Genomic DNA, 17,751 nt, shown 5'->3' with positions numbered 1-17,751 from the left:
GCTTCGGGGCTCTTCCGGTCACGTGGCTCGGTGAGGGGGTTGGCGACGAGGTGCAGGAGCTCGGGAGCACGTCGGAGAGGAGAGGGGGTGGCCGTGGTCATGGCTACGGCGAGCGGCGCTCTCAGGTGCGTTCGGTGATGAGAGGGAGGGAGCGCAGAGGAGGAGGAGGGGGTCCAGAGAGAGAGAGAGGCGGTCGAGGGGGTCGAGGGCGTCTCCGTGGCGTCGCGAGGGAGTCGGGGAGGCTGCCACGGCAAAGCAGGAGGTGGAGGCCTCCGCGTGCGCGCGTGCGTGCGGTGTCCGTCCTCCTGGCAGGGAGGAAGACGACAGGGGTGGCTGCGGTGGTGGGCTGGGCTGCTACAGTGGAAGGCCAGGTAAGTGGGCTGCCAGGTGAGTGCCAGGTAGTCCTTCTCTCTCTTTCTATTTCTGCTCTGTTTTATTTTTTTCCTTCTGTTTTGTTTTATTTAATTTATTTTGCCACTGTTTTGAATTTTAAAAATAATTCCAACAATGCCAAAAACTCCTCTGAATATTTTATAATGCTAGATGGACTTTTCCAAAAGCTTATAAAATATTTCAGGGGTATTTAAATTATATTCTAATTATATGAATATAATTCAAATTCAAATAGCTAATGATTTAAATTCAAAGTCCCAAAAATAAATCCTTAAAAATGTTCAATATTTTGGTTGGGACCAGAACCCTTACCAAAAATTATCAAACATTTAAGAAGAGCCTTTTGGAGCAATGAATGAGATTTCTAGGGTTTTTGCCCCTCTTTTATTTAGGGTTTTGAGGCTTCCAATATTCCTCAATTCAAGTTTCAAAAATATAGACATGATGCACACATGAAGCTAACCTAGAGCAATGCCAGAAGCTAGGGATGTGACACGATCACTTATTTATAGGCTCTGGGAGCTAGGAGAGTCCAAATGAGGCACGGTTTTCGGCCACGCGATCGTGATCGAACGGCCAAGAGGATGGAGGGGGTTTGGATGGGTTATCGGCCAGTTTGGAAGGGGTGTTGGGATGCAACACAAAGAGGGCTTTTACGGTTACCCGGTTAACCGTTAGAATATCAAACGGACTCCAAATGGCACGAAACTTGACAGGCGGTCTACCGGTGGTGTACCAAGGCCGCTTGGCAAACCTCAGTCCATTTCGAGAACGTTTAACACCCGCACATGAAAAGAGGCAAAAGGGGGCGCCGCAGGACATCGGAGTGCCGGATTGCAAAACGGACAACGGGGAAAATGCTCGGATGCATGAGAGGAACACGTATGCAAAATGAGATGCACATGATGACATGATAAAATGCAACACGCAAGAAAATGAGATGGAAACGGCGGCGAATAACTGGCGGACACCTGGCGCATCGAATCTTGGGCGTTATACCTTGGTTCCTATAACGTCGACAGTAGCCCCGGGACCAAGGAGCACTCGGACTTGGTTTCGAGGCAAAACCAAAGGGCAAGGGCGGAGCATCGTGGGCCCCAATCGCCTCCGGACCGAGTCGACGCGTGGTGCTTGATGGTACGTGTTGGGGATATTACCACTAAGCGTAAACCGACCTACTTGGGCCGGGTTAACTTCCTTGGTGGCGTAAACAGATGAAGGCCCAAGGCCTGTAGTCGGTTAGAACATGTAGCCGTGAACCGGCCTGATGTATGACTTGTATTGTAAGTAAGGAATAGAGAGATACCAACCGGAATACGAGTATGAACCGGTTAGGACTCTATGGACCGATGGGCGTCACCCGTGTATATAAGGGGACGACCCAGTGGCGGTTCAAGATAGACAACCATAACTCGAGCCTAGGCGAAGCTTGTTTGCTCCCTAGCCATCGAGACCATATCAATTCCATCGCAACTAGACGTAGGCTTTACCTTCATCGAAGGGGCCGAACTAGTATAAAACCCTCGTGTCTTTGTGTCCGCTTTAACCCCTTCAAGTAAACCCGTGGCGATGGCTCCACGACTAAGTCCTTCCGCTAGGACATCTGCCGTGACAAATCCACGACAGTTGGCGCCCACCGTGGGGCTATCGCACGATGGTTTGACGATCTTGGAGGGCAAGCTCAAGGGACTCGACGGCTATGTTGTGGGCCGGATGACAAAGAGTCGTCGGGGCAGGATCTACATCGACGACGTAGGATGGGGTCCCGAGGCCGATTCGATCGAGTACGGGTACCGGGTCCCCTTTGGTGGCATACATGTTTTCATTGGCAAAATCGGTGAGCCTGGGCCTAAGCCGGACATCTGCACCAACCTCATCGAGACGGCTGAGCGTGCGAGACCTACCCGGGTTAAACCGGCCGTGAAGCGTGTCTTCGTTGGAGTCGTCCACGAAGGTGAGCGTGAGGACGAATCAGAACACGGTAATGAGACCGTCGTCTATTCTGATGACGAGTCCTCGACCGGAGAGACCGAATCACTATACCAGTTGCAAGACGACCAGATTAGGGGCTGTTCCGATGGCGACAGTATTCCGGACCCCCCGGGCCAGGTCAACCGGGTTGGAATATTCATGGCCGGCACACAGGCGGCGAATCACTCTTCGACCGCCGCAGCGATGCTCTCCGGATCAGCAGCGGCAGCCGCAGCAGGGGCAGGAGGCCTTGTGCACCCGCCGTTTCAAGTTCTATCTGATCTGTTTGATGCACTAGCCGCACTTATGGCAGAGGACAATCCGGCGGATCAGGAGGCCCATAATGCAGAAATCGCAAAGGTGAAAGAGCAGATCGTGCAAGCCAAAGCGGATCTGGCAGCAGAAAAAGACAGGATGGCTACAGAACGGGCCGCTTTGGACGCCCAGGCCTATAAACTCATGCTTGACCAGAATGCATCACAGGAGGTTTTGAAGCGGAAGCACAGATCACGCCTGCCGTTAGGGTTTGACCCCCGAAATCTCTTTCACACTCCAGGGGCTGGGCCCAGTAATCCGCCACAGTACCCGGGGACAAACCGGATTGAGGCGCCAGGACCAGGGGGACGGTCCAACCTCGCCTGATGGAACCTCCTCAGCAGAACATTATGAATTTTCTGCCGGTCTAGGCGCCCCCGGATCATTATTCTAATCCTATGGACAACCTTGTTGCAGCTGCCGCGCGATTAGAGGCTATCCCAGTTGAAGGGGACTCTCCGCAAGCGATAGAGACACGCCGGGTTAAGGAGCTTCTCCGGACCGCGCTGATTCAGCAGGAAGCATACTCGTACAGCCGTGATCGGATTCACTCTACGCCCCGTCCAAGCCGGAGCTATAGCAGGAGCATGGATGAACCGGCTATATCGAGCAATGCGCGAGGCTGTGAAGCAGCACATGGCAATAGCCCGGCAGGCGGTGTTCGTGAGGCTCAGGATGTGGTGGACCGGGCCCAGACACGGAGGGAAGCCGAGTTAGCAGCGCAGGATGGTGCGGATCAACTTACGCCGGTTCGCCCTACCACCTTTGCCGGACCAGGAGTCGCATCCGCTTTGGGAGTGCCTTGTTTAATCCCCGCTTTACGCAATGTGCGCCTGCCCAAAGATTTCAAGGGTCCACGCAAGGTGCCGAATTACACCGCTGATTTACCCCCCGAAGCATGGGTAGAGAGTTATGAGATGGCCATGGAAATGCTGGACGTGGATGAGGCCGCATGTGCAAAATACTTCACCATGATGCTTGAGGGCACGGCTCGTACTTGGTTAAAGAGCCTACCACCCAATTCTATCAGCTCATGGGCCCAGTTGCGGGCCCGGTTTATACAGAATTTTAAGGATACATGTAAGCAGCCCAAGTCCATAGTGGACCTGGCGGCTTGTGTCTAGGAGGAAGGAGAATCAACGACCCCTTGGGTGCGCCGCGTTTCGGAAATTTTGCACTCGTCTGACAGGATTAATGCTGACTCTGCGATCTTAACTCTGGAAGGCAACTGCCGGTTTGAGCCTCTAAAATTGAAGTTGGGACGCATGAAGCGGTTCTGTAATGACATGGGAACCCTCATGGCCACTTTAGTGAAGTATGCTGATTCGGACAGTACCAAGGATCCCGAGCCTAATGATGATGAGGCAGGGAAGGGAAAGAAGAATAGCAACTCCAAACAGCAGCAGTACAAACTAGTGGGTCATGGAAACGGTGGCAAGCGCAAAGCGGATGGCAGCGTGGATTTTGTGGCCAACACTAATGCACAGGACAGGGGGCAGCGGCGCAGAGGTAAAGCGGCAAATCGTAATAGGGCTCCCAATCCTAACGCAAGCCGTTTGAACTATTTGTTGAATCAGCCTTGCCCGAAGCACGGGACGAAGGAGGCGCCGGCTAACCATCTTTGGAAAGATTGTTATATCATGCAGGAGTTCAAAAACTCTAATGATTTCCGGTATGATCACGGATCAGGTGGCGGTTCAGGATCCGGTTTCCACGGGCCGGATCACGATGGAGCTTCCGGTTCAGGTCGCAATCAGGGCGGTCACAATTACCAGAATAATCAGAACAGCCAGCAGCAGCAGCAACAGTCGGGTTATCAAAGCCAGCCAAAACAGTTGAACAATGGGCAGTATCATGTTTTCACAACTAGTTTGGATAAACGCGACCGAAAACTCCACAGGTGAGCGGTGAATTCTGTTGAACCGGCCTTACCACGTTACTTGCGCTGGTCGGAGCAGCCTATCGTGTGGAGCAGAGAGGATCACCCGCCCCGGGTTGATAGCCCGGGCCAGCTAGCATTAGTGGTAGACCCTCAGGTGGGGGGTTATAAATTCACCAAGGTACTCATGGATGGAGGAAGCAGTATTAACATACTATACTATGAGACATTCCGGCGCATGGGACTAACAGACAAGGATCTCAGACCGTCGAATACGGTATTCCATGGTGTTGTGCCGGGCAAATCTGCATATCCTATTGGTAAGATAGCCCTAGATGTGGCTTTTGGGGACGAGCACGACTCCCGGTCGGAAAAACTAACATTTGAGGTGGTGAAGATCCGGAGCCCGTATCACACCTTGTTTGGCCGGCCGGCTTACGCCAAGTTCATGGCGCGGCCTTGTTATATCTACTTGCAGCTCAAGATGCCGGGTCACAAGGGGACCATAACGGTTCATGGGAGCCGTAGGGTCGCTTTGGAATGTGAGGAAGGTGATGCGGCTTATGCAGAGTCAGTCTGTGCCACGGAGGAATTGAAGTATTATAAGGACAATGTTGATCCGGCGGATATGACCCCTTTAAAGAAGCCAACTACAGAGCATGATTCAGATCTGAAGTTCAAATCGGCAGCTGAGACCAAGCTTGTTGACTTCGTGCCCGGCGATTCGTCCAAGCAGTTCACTATCAGTGCCAACCTGGATCCCAAATAGGAAAGCGCGCTCATCGAGTTCATCCGTGAGAATCGGGACATTTTTGCATGGAAGCCATCTGACATGCCAGGTGTACCGAGGGAACTCGCTGAGCACACTCTTAATGTGGATCCTAAGTATAAACCGGTGAAACAGTTTCTCCGCCGGTTTAACGAAGAAAGACGCAAAGCCATTGGGAGGAAGTGGCCAGGCTTTTAGCGGCTGGTTTTATTATTGAGGTGTTCCATCCAGAGTGGCTTGCTAATCCGGTGCTGGTTCTTAAGAAAAACGGCACTTGGCGTATGTGTGTGGATTACACAGATCTTAACAAAGCCTGTCCGGCAGATCCTTTTGCCCTCCCCCGTATTGACCAGATCATTGATGCCACGGCGGGTTGTGAGCGTTTGAGTTTTTTGGATGCATACTCTGGATATCATCAGATCAAGATGGCGGTTAAGGACCAGGAGAAAACAACATTTATTACTCCCTTTGGAGCCTTCTGCTATGTATCTATGCCCTTCGGGCTCAAGAGTGCCCAAGCCACCTATCAACGGTGTGTACAGAATTGCCTGCATGATCAGATCGGCCGCAATGTGCACGCCTATGTGGATGATATTGTAGTAAAATCAAGACAGAAGGAGACGCTGGTGGATGATTTGAAGGAGACCTTTGACAACTTGCGAGCTTACAGGATGATGCTTAATCCGGCCAAGTGTGTTTTTGGTGTTCCGGCAGGCAAGTTACTGGGTTTTCTGGTGTCTAACAGAGGAATTGAGGCTAATCCGGAGAAGATTACGGCTATTACATCCCTAGCTAAACCGAAGTGTATCAATGATGTTCAGCGTTTGGCGGGCCGAATTGCTGCGCTGAGCCGGTTTATCAGCCGCCTCGGGGAGAAGGCTATCCCTTTGTATCAAATGCTGAGGAAGACAGACAATTTCGTCTGGAGTCCAGCTGCTGATGAGGCATTTGAGGACCTGAAGCGGCAGTTAGCCAATCCGCCTGTTCTTGCAGCTCCGGTCGACAAGGAGCCACTATTATTATATGTAGCAGCCAATGCTCGGGCAGTTAGCGTGGCTATTGTGGTGGAACGCAAAGAGGCAGGCAAGGAATATCCGGTTCAGCGGCCAGTTTATTATATCAGCGAGGTGCTTATTGAATCCAAGCAAAGGTATCCGCATTGGCAGAAGCTGGTCTATGGAGTTTTTATGGCCAGTCGGAAGTTGAAGCAGTATTTTCAAGGGCACCCCATCACAGTGGTCAGTTCAGCTCCCTTGGGTGATATTATGAAGAACCGGGAGGCGACTGGCCGGATTTCCAAGTGGGCTATAGAGCTTGGGCCACACAGACTGAAGTACGTGCCTCGGACGGCAGTGAAGTCTCAAGCACTTGTTGATTTCATCAATGACTGGACGGAGTTACAAGCACCAGAGGAGAAGCCGGATCACACATATTGGACTATTCATTTTGACGGGTCCAGGCAATTGGAAGGCTCGGGGGCTGGAGTCGTATTAACTTCCCCACGAGGTGATAAGTTTTGTTATGTTCTCCGTTTAATGTTCCCTTGTACTAATAATGCAGCTGAGTACGAAGCTTTACTCCATGGTCTCCGGATGGCTAAAGAGATGAATTTAAGCCGGGTTAAGTGCTTTGGTGACTCGGACCTAGTGGCTCAACAGGTGTCTGGCACTTGGGATTCTAAGGACCCGCTCATGGCTGCATATCATCGGGAAGTGGATAATATTGCAGGTTGTTTCAAGGGTTATCAAGTGGATCATGTGGACCGTCGGAAGAATGAAGCGGCGGATGCTTTAAGCCGGTTGGGCTCTCAGCGTAAACCGGTCCCGCCTAACGTCTTTTTGGACGTGTTGCACAGCCCGTCAGTCAAGCTCCCAGGTGAGGTGGATTTGGTTATCCCTGATCCGGAGGCTCAATTGGTGGCAGCCCTGCATGTTATTCTGGATTGGACAGTTCCTTATCTTGCGTACATGAACCGGGGAGAGTTACCAGAGGATGAGATTCTGGCCAGGCAGATAGTCCGGCGATCCAAGTCTATGACAATTGTCAATGGTGAATTACATCATTGCAGTGTATCAGGGGCGTTTCAACGTTGTGTTTCTCCTGAGGAAGGTTGTGAAATCTTAAGAGAAATCCATGAAGGGGATTGTGGACACCACGCCGGTTCAAAGTCTCTGGTGGCAAAGGCGTTTCGTCACGGGTTCTACTGGTTGACAGCGCATGCTGATGCGGAGGACTTGGTTAAACGGTGTGATGGATGTCAGAAATTTTCAAGGCGTGCTCATGTGCCGGCTCAAGAATTGAGGATGATCCCAATAACATGGCCGTTTGCAACTTGGGGGCTGGATATGGTTGGGCCTTTTAAAAGATCCAAGGATAAGAAGACCCACCTTTTGGTGGCAGTTGACAAATTTACCAAGTGGGTTGAAGCGGAGCCTGTCAGCAAGTGTGATGCAGCAACAGCGGTGCAGTTCATCAAGAAGGTGATTTTCCGTTTTGGTTTTCCACACAGTATCATTACTGACAATGGTACCAATTTATCCAAGGGCGCTATGAAGGAGTTCTGTGAACGTGAGCACATCCGGCTTGACGTGTCGTCAGTGGCACACCCCCAGTCCAATGGACAGGCAGAACGCGCTAATCAGGAAATCTTGCGAGGCATCAAACCCCGGCTCTTGGTCCCATTGCAAAGGACACCAGGATGTTGGGTTGAAGAGTTACCATCTCTATTATGGAGTATCAATACTACGCCAAACCGGTCCACATGATACACGCCATTTTTCATGGTCTATGGAGCAGAGGCAGTTCTCCCTAGTGACATCCGGCACGATTCGCCTCGTGTGGCAGCTTATGTTGAAGCAGACAATGAGACAGCACGGCAAGACGCTTTGGACCTATTGGACGAGGAGCGTGATATAGCGGCTGCCCGTTCGGCGATTTACCAGCAGGATCTTCGTCGCTATCACAGTCGCCGGGTTAGAACCAGAACTTTTCAAGAAGGAGATTTGGTGCTTCGATTCATCCAAGATCAAACGGATATGCACAAGTTATCCCCACCTTGGGAGGGACCTTTCGTGGTCAGCAAGAATTTGCACAACGGGTCGTACTATCTGATTGATATTCGAGGGCATCAAGACTCACGTACATCAGAGGAGGAGACCAACAGGCCGTGGAATATAACTCATCTTTGGCCTTACTATACTTGAGCCATCGGCTCTATCTATGTACATATCATGACAATGTATATATTATCTTTGATATATCAAACCGGAGCCTCAGCTAAAGCGGGGTCTCTGTCTTTCTCATCATGCGAGGTTACACGGAGTGGTTCTGTTTAAAGCAGCCTCCGGTTTACCCCTTGACATTTGTTTTTTATATATCACCGGGGGCCTTGGTCGTGTCCGAACCAACGAACACCCTTTGATAGGCGACAGCCACCAGATCATTTGGGGACATGGTCAAGTCTGAACCAGTCACGCCTCTTGGTCGGCCTAAGGCCACAAAATCACTTGGGGGCATGGTCGAACCCGAACCATTGTCACGCCTCTTGATCTGGCATATATGCCACGAGTCATTTGGGGACCTGGCTGACTTGAATCATTGTCACTCCTATTGGGGGCCTTGATCCTGTCCGACCATGGTAATACCATCTGAACAGCTCAGTATAGCATATTTTTGCAAATGGTTTTTATCATTGCCTTTGCTTCCATGTTGTTTTCATGGTTTGTTCATTCTTTGTTTGTGTTGGATTTCTTTTATGTCAACAAGCATATTTTTCTCCGGTTCAGCCAATGATTTTTGATCCCCCTTTAAATCTGGAGGAGTCTGCCTGGTTTACCTTTTCCCTGTTAACATCATGGAGTAACCAGGGGGCTCGTATTAAGTCAGTACGGTTTGTATGGGAGCTACTTTCTCCCTTTTTGACGGTAATGGTTTATAAAACCACCGCTTCAGGCTTGGCTAAAGCCAGCTTTATGCTCAAACGTGGCAGGTATTTATGTATCATCTATTTGTTATATTACTGATACACATATCAAAATCATAATCCGCCTGACGGTATAACCGCTACCGAAGTTCAAATTTTTCTGATTGCAGGAAATATGAATTAAAGTTTTTCAAGCAAAAGCTTCAGTACTTATGCACGAAGGCATATTCCAGGCAGAAGTTTTAACTATCCTATTACAAGGCAGCATGGTGCTCAAACAAAATCATTGTTTTTGTGGAAGGATGTTGCAAAAAGCTCTTCAAACCGGCTTCCGATTCAAGCCTGCTCCTCATCCTCCGCCGCTTCAGCTTCCTCGTCTTTACCCATTGGCTGGAAATCAACAGTGGTCCAGTCGATTCCCATTAAAGCTTGGAAAACAGCCTCTTCATGGATCAGGGAAGACGGTTCAATATCAGGGGCGTAAGTGTGCTTACGGATTGGAGGAATCAGATTCTCCGCTTCAACAGTTGGGGCAGGCATTCGCTTGTTTTGATTATTATATTGCACTTGATAATGCGTCAAATCTGCCTCTTCAGCTAGCTGGCAAGCCAGACGGCGCACTGCACGGTTTATGGCCCTTAAATCTTCTTCGTTGAATTCAGAGCCATCTTCTTTCAGACTGGGATAGCCTTGAGCTGCTTCCACAGGATCAAAGTCGAGCACCCATGCCTTTGCCCGGATTAAGACATTGATGGCTCCAGTTCGGGCAGCGGATTTTTTCAGCTCCTCAATCCGGGCTGGAAGCATTGACAACTTGTTAAGAGTGTCCTGGATTAAAGAGTGTGCCGGGTTGTTGTGAGAAGCTGTGGTGATGATCCGTTGGGCTCCGGTATACAATTGTTCCACCAAGGTGTAGGCAGCTTTCAATTTCTTCCGCACATCATTTCCTAAATGCCCAATACGTGTGCCTACAACAAGATTGGAATGGTCTCAAACCGGATTTACGATACAACAGATTCAAATTTATCACAGAAGTTACAAGGAGTTTACCAAAGATTGCAGCAGTCATGGAGTGTATTTGCCGCTGTACGGCCGTCAGTTCATCCACCACCGGTTTTAGGGCCGCTTCAGCATTTTCCGCTCTTTTGGTTAAACCGGCCTTCTCAATGGCCCAGTCAGCCCGCTCTTTCTTGAAGCCTTCTTTCAGCCGTTCAGCAGTGCTCAAAGCGCTGGTTAATTCTTGCTTGGCCTTATCTGTTTCAGCCTGCTGGGTCTTTAGGGCCTCCTGCAAATCGGCAATCTGGTCCTCCTTGATTTTCACTTCAGCCTGCATACAGATGGCATTTTAAGCTTTGCACAGACGATCCAAGAAATGGAAGTATCAACCACATAACAAAGTTATATGCCTGATACTTGGGGGCTAATGCACCTTTAATTTTTTGTATATTGCTAGATTACAAAGTCCCAAGCTCAATACAAGTATTCAACTTGGCACTTGGGGGCTAATGGCTATTTGATCAAGTTATGTTCTAAGGACAGCTTTTTATTTTTGAGCCCCGGTTTACTTATGCTAAGTTAGACCGGCCCTCGAGGGTTATGCCGACGGATTTCAAAAATGTTCAGGATCAAGTCCCGGTTTGACTAAGGTCACAAACCGGCCCTTGGGGGCTACAAGGATGAATGCAATGGCAGAAAGGAAAGAAGGAATTTACCTCAAATTTATCCCTCATCATTTTGACCAGGCCAGCTTCACAGTCACGGCTAGTGTAAAGCCGGTTTAAATAGCCAGAGTGAAGATCTTGAGCATTCAGAGTGGCGTATGTCTCTAATTCAACATCCCATTTTCCTTTGTTCAAAGGGGAAGAATCCTCTTTGATGGTATGCCTGGTAAGGGTGGCAGGATTCCCAGGTTCAGAGCGGCCTACGTCGGTAATCACAACATCATCATCTTTTGACTCGCCGGTTTGGGTTGGCGCGGCCGGTTTGTCAGCAAGAGTGCGGGATTTCTCAATCTGGACAGAGCTGGCAGGCGGATCAGTAGAGGCTGGAGTATGAATAAGACCTTCTTCAGGGATAACGTCGTCTTGGAAAGGAGGATCATTGGGGATATCTTCACAAGTAAACACTTCATGATCAGGTGCTTGGTCATGTTCTGGGGCCACATCTTCTTCAGCCGCTCTATCCAGGCGGGCTTTCTTGCTTGGTTTCGGTTTAGCCCTGAAAAAAAAATAAAAAGTCAAGGAAAAGCGTAAGCCATTGCGCAGTATACTAGAAGCATATGTTCGGTTTAACTTACCCAGCAACTGTTTTCAAAGGTGGTAGCTGGGTGGCCGACGATTCACCAGATGATGAATGAGAAGTGACCTGATAATCGGAGTCGGATGGATTAAGAGGTTGACGGAAGAAACCCGCTTTACGATTTAAATCAATAAAAAGGTCGGAGACCTCGGAGCAGCGTTTTCGAACCGGACTGTTTGGTAAACCGGCAGAGGTAACTACCTGGCCACTGTGCCGGGTTGTGCGGCGAGCTTCGTGTTGCTGGGTCTTCATAAGAAATTGGGAATCCAGATAAGCAAGAGGATGAGAAAATTTAATTTTCCGGTTTGCCCGGCGAAATTTTGGCAAAGGCAGGATTTCTGAATCGGAAGAGAGAATGGTTACCTCAACGAAACCCGCATTGCTGGCTTCAGCGTCATCCTGACAAGCATTATCATCAATAAGGCGTGTAAAAAGCAAGCCAAGTGAATCAAGTTCTACCTCAAGATCCGGATTACCCACATCATCATCAATGGCTGGGTCAGATGAAGCGGTGGTTTTTCTCTTATGAGCTGGTTTCTTGATAACCTTGGTCTTGGGCCGGGTTGGCCGTCCTGCCTTCTCCGTTTTGTCTTGAGGAAGTTTCTTACTCCAAAACGGATTATCACCCTGGATCAGCAGTAATTAAATGTTGAACATATAAAACAGTAAACGGTTCAACAATAGAGCAATTAAAATATTACCGCTGGCAGTTTGTTGGTGGTGCAGTAAGGAGGCAGACCGGTTTGAGCACAGAGGTGCTCAGGTTCATTCAGCATCTTTTTCACAGATTCTGTGACTTCGTCATCAGGGAGTTGGATTTTAGTGTGTCGGAGTGGGTCATCGACACTATCAGTATACTCACACATCAAATTTGGGCGCCGGCTTAGAGGCAAAATGCTCCATGATATCCAGCAGCGTGCAAGGTCTATTCCTGTTAAACCATTGGCCATGAAGGCCCGGAGCTTGGACAGTTGAGGAGCATATTTAATTCTCTCCTTGGCGCTTAGCCTTTGTGGAAAAGGGTGAGTGTTGCTGAGCCGTTCCGGACGGAAGCCAGGCAAGGGATTTTCATTGTCAGGAGAGGTATCCTTGCAATAAAACCAAGTTGCGTTCCATTCCTTGGGGTGAGTATGGAGTTTGACGTGGGGATAGGTGATTTCTTTCCTTTTCTGAATGGCCATACCGCCCAGTTCGGTATTAGGGCCGTCAGTGAATTCAGTACGGCGGTTCAGATGAAAGAGATCTCTAAATAACTCGACTGAAGGCTCCTCTTGAAGGTATGCCTCAGAAAGTACTTGAAAGTGACATAGATTGGTGACGGAGTTGGGGCCAATATCCTGTGGACGGAGTTGAAAATTGGCTAACACATCCCGATAAAATTTAGAGCCGGGCGGTTTGAAGCCCCGGGCCATATGATCTGCGAAGACCACGACCTCTCCTTCCTGGGGCGTAGGAGGACATTCATCTCCAGGAAACCTCTAGTGAATCGTATCTTTGCTATCCAAAGCGCCGATCAGGACTAGATCGTTCAGCTGTGATTCTGTGACACGGGAGGGAACCCGGTTGCACTCGTACACTTGTTTGGCCATGACGGGATCTACAAGAAATAAGTGATCTGGTTCAAGGACATGCCGGATAAAAAGGTGTTGATCTAATTACGGTAAACCTGAGGCAGTACCCATAAACCGGTCTTCTACAACGCGGCGTCAGATGGATTCAGGCGGTTCAACCAGGGGACTAATGACATATATACCGGTTTAGCATTTTTCCTCTATGGTGAAGTTAAACCGCCTGGCCTAAGCATCGGAAGCAATTGAAACTATGGATAACTAGTTATGCAGAAACAAATTTCACAAAATCGTGTTACAACCGCGGATCTACAGCAAGCTCACAGAAACAGGAAATATTTCGAAGACTACGGCGGAAACAGAAGTGAACCATTGAGCAGATATGTGCGGGGATTTATGAGCTTGGATGAGAAATAGCAAGCGGATACTAAAGGGATCGCTATTAAGCACAGCAAGAGTTCACAGATGCATTCAAGATCAGAGAACAGCCATGAACGCGCAATGAACATAGCAAGAACATGGAACCCTAAGAACAGATCTAGGTTAAGAAGGAGAGAGAACTTACCGGGAACGGAGAAGATGCGGAAAGACGCCGCAACACTCTGGTACGTTCAGGTTGATGCAGCGGCCCGAGACGAGGCAGAGGTCGACGGTGGTGGCGGAGCTCCAAAGCCGGCGACGTGAGGAAGAAGAAGAAGAAGGGACGAAGGGAAGAAAAAGGAAATGACCCTTCGGTCTTATTTATAAGGCAACCGAGCTAGGTCAAACGCGCGAATCCAGGAGCTGTCATTAAGAGGGCGTTATGAATTTCACAATGACGTCATGCCGGTTTACAGTAACCAAAACTAATGACGTCATGCCGGTTTACAGCAACCAAAAATGATGACGACATGGAGATTCACTAATTAACAGAAGATATCCAAGACGCAAGATGGTGTGAAGGATTGACATGAACCAGTTCAAATCAATCTGGGGCCTAATGTTGGGGATATTACCACTAGGCGTAAACCGGCCTACTTGGGCCGGGTTAACTTCCTTGGTGGCGTAAACAGATGAAGGCCCAAGGCCTGTAGTCGGTTAGAACATGTAGCCGTGAACCGGCCTGATGTATGACTTGTATTGTAAGTAAGGAATAGAGAGATACCAACCGGAATACGAGTATGAACCGGTTAGGACTCTATGGACCGACGGGCGTCACCCGTGTATATAAGGGGACGACCCGGTGGCGGTTCAAGATAGACAACCATAACTCGAGCCTAGGCGAAGCTTGTTTGCTCCCTAGCCATCGAGACCATATCAATTCCATCGCAACTAGACGTAGGCTTTACCTTCATCGAAGGGGCCGAACTAGTATAAAACCCTCGTGTCTTTGTGTACGCTTTAACCCCTTCAAGTAAACCCGTGGCGATGGCTCCACGACTAAGTCCTTCCGCTAGGACATCTGCCGTGACAAATCCACGACAGTACGTGAGCATCTCCACTTCCCCACACCACCTCGGCAAATGCCCGACTTGACAACTACATGTTGCATGCAGAAAGGCCATCATTGCCTGGGACGTGAGAGGACCACGGTTAGCCTTCCTTCGGCTATAAATGGGGGAGGGGCGGAGCCCCCAGCCCCATCTTCATCTTCTCGCCCCTGCCTCTCCTTCTTCTTTGTCCCATCATCTCGCTAGAGCGTCCATGGCGCCAGTGAGGAGGTTCTCCGCCGCGGAGAAGAGAAAGGCCCCTCAGGTGGAACCTGAGCTGCTGCCACCAAAGAAGAGGCATGATTGCTCTCGTGATGCCACCGCCGCGCCCATGGCGGTACAACCTTGGCACGAATGCACTCCCCCGGGATTCCCGGTCCACACGTATGTTCGCGTATAGAGCAATGTCCACGAGAGCGGCGGCAAACATCGCGAGGAGCGAAGCCGTGGGGGAGGACAAGCGGCGGTTATACGGCCACCCAGCCCGCGGACCCATGCCGAAGGCATGGCCCGCAAGTTTGTGGTGTAGGAGGTAATGCCGCCACACACATGGATCTGACTCCTGCGGTCTCTGGTGAGGGAGATACCGCCACGGGGGCCCGTCGAGCTGCGGCTGCAACACAACAGCTGCTGCAGCCAAGCGTCAGAGGCGGAGCTCGAGATCGTCTACCGGTGACATCTTCATGACCCGGGGATGCGGTGCGATCGATCGTGCCTGTAACTCGGAGGGGAAGCATGCCATCCACTTCGAGTACAATGGGGCTTCGACGCTCCTCTTCAAGGTTTTCGGAGAGGACGGTCGATGCCAAGAATGCTGCTCCAGGGGGCATCCAATGCAGTGGCTCCCCTGCGGATCGACCAGGCAGCGAGGCCACCGTCGATGAGGTTGCCCTTGGCCTTGTCTGTGATTCCTCTGATAGCAGCAGCGCTCCATCCGGACCAGGCTCGAGCGACGAAGACAGTTACGAGCTGCAACGTCACCGCGCCCGGGCCTAGGGGAGGAGTAGCACCATCCCGACGTTGCCGGTGATGCTGTCCAGGCCATGGTTCTTTAGGGGGATTTTCCTTTTGCTTCATTCTTGCGCGAAAATCATGACGGGCCCCAAGGGGGTATGTAAAAACTGTGGTATTTGCACTTTAATATTATCACTTCTGACTCGATGTCGCGTGCGCATCTCTCGTCATGGCATGGTCCCCCCCTTTCATTCCTGCGGTAGCTTAGTGCTCTACGCCGGCAGGACCCAGTCCCCAGGCAAGCTTCAGCCGTTGTTGGTATGCCAGGTCGCGACGCAGTGGTTAAGGCCAAGAGGTGAGCGGCCCGAGCTCCGGTAAGAGCCCCCGAGGCGCGATGCTCAAGAGGTCCCCCTTAGCATGCAAGCGTCTCCTGAAGGACTGAAAGGGAAGTTCCCTTGCCCTAGCGAGATCACAAAGGACGGAGCACTGGTCATGAGGTCCACACCTACGCGCGCGAGGTGACTTATCTTGACGAGCCCGCGGTGGTCCCTTTGCTACGTGAATGAGCTTCTCGCGCGACGTTAGGCCATGCCCTTCTCCTGATGACGTCCGTTCTGTGGGGCTCTTGCCGACTCCATCTCCCGTGCTTGCCTGGGTGCTCTACGTCCTCGGGATCCGGCTCTCGAGCGAGGCTCAGTCGTCGCTGGTCTGCCAGGTCGTGATGCCGTGGTCAAGGCCAGGGGGTGAGGGCCTAAGAGCCAGTAAGAGCCCCTAAGGCACGATGCTCAGGGCTCCCCTTTAACGTGCAAGCGATTCGCATGAGAAAAGAGTGGCTGGCTGCAATGGGGTGCCCAGGGGGATTACGCTCCTTAGCATGTTGCATAGCGTTCTTCCAAAGTTGGAGGTGTTGGCAAGGCCGCTGGTGGTCCTCCGAGTTAGCCAAAAACATAATAGACAGTCGCGCTCACTATCCTACCGTTGATCTTTCCGCAAGAAGACTAAGGCACTAAGGACCCTGTGAGGTGACGTGTGCGGGGCCGGCCACGAGCCAGATCTTGGTCTCTTAGGTTTATCAGTGTTGCAGGAACGGACCCAAGCACAAGAGCCATGCTAGTAGTGTGGCCCCCGTTGCGGGATGAGCAAGAGGCAGGTTAGCAACGTGCGAGGGCCGCGAGGGGCAGCTCCATAGATAACAAGACGACAGGTGATAATATAAAGCAACTCATGAAAGGGTGAGGCCAGTTCTAATACATGCGCAAAACGATACATGCTGCAGGGCGGACCCATACAGCTTGAGGATAATGCAACCCGAGGGGTGCCCTCAACTGAACAAACCAAAAAGTCACTGATAAGCACATTTCATATTCATAATTTGTCACACAAATACACCATTTGTTATGATCTGACCATCAATTCTAGCTATGAATTATTGTGTATTTGGTTGAAAACCATTTAAAAAGATCATTTACTCGTCACTTGTTTATTTTGCAGAAAAGCGTGCAAAGGCACTATAATCATCAAGATTCTGACTATATGGCTAACCAAAAGAGAGAAGGGCATGAAAGAAACACGTCAAGGACTTCAGTGAGAAGAAAAGAAGTATCCAGGGGAGCAAACTAAAAGAAGAAGGGGATCTTCTTGGGAAGAAATGAATAGAAGACGATGGCCAAATCATAAAAGTGGCAGATCAGATGGGGATCAAAATCCCTAGACTCATCCATTCCCAAACCAGGCCTGGCACACATCTCTCCCCGTCGCCCCTACTTCTTCCACCTCCGGCCACCGCCGCGGCCAGGCCGACATGGCGGTGCGCCACCCAGCCATCCATCAGCACGCCACCAACATCAGCGCCTCCATCCACTAGCTTCTTTATCTTCAACCTGCTGCTACTCGCCCACAACCCTCTCTGCTGCTTCTCTCTATCTGAATCCCTGCTGCTGTCCTTCTTCTCCTTCACCTTCTGCTGCTCCCTCTCCCACATCTTTGCTGCTTCTTCTCTCAGCCTCCTGCTGCTGCTCTTTTCTTCCCAAAACTGCTGCTGTTATTCTTCTTCTCCTCTCTCTTGTTGCACTTCTTCTCTGAACCTCAAGCACACTCTGCTGCTATCTCAACCCCCTGCTCCTCCTCTTCTCCCCATGCCTCACTTGCTGCTGCTTCTCTTCTTCTATCCCCAAAACTGCTGCTGCTCTCTCTCAATCTCTCTCTCTCTCTCT

This window comes from Triticum dicoccoides, chromosome 6B, assembly GCF_002162155.2.
Source record: "Triticum dicoccoides isolate Atlit2015 ecotype Zavitan chromosome 6B, WEW_v2.0, whole genome shotgun sequence".
In the NCBI taxonomy this organism is placed as follows: Eukaryota; Viridiplantae; Streptophyta; class Magnoliopsida; order Poales; family Poaceae; genus Triticum; species Triticum dicoccoides.
The sequence above is the reverse complement of the archived record's forward strand: the minus strand, read 5'-3'. Positions refer to the sequence as shown.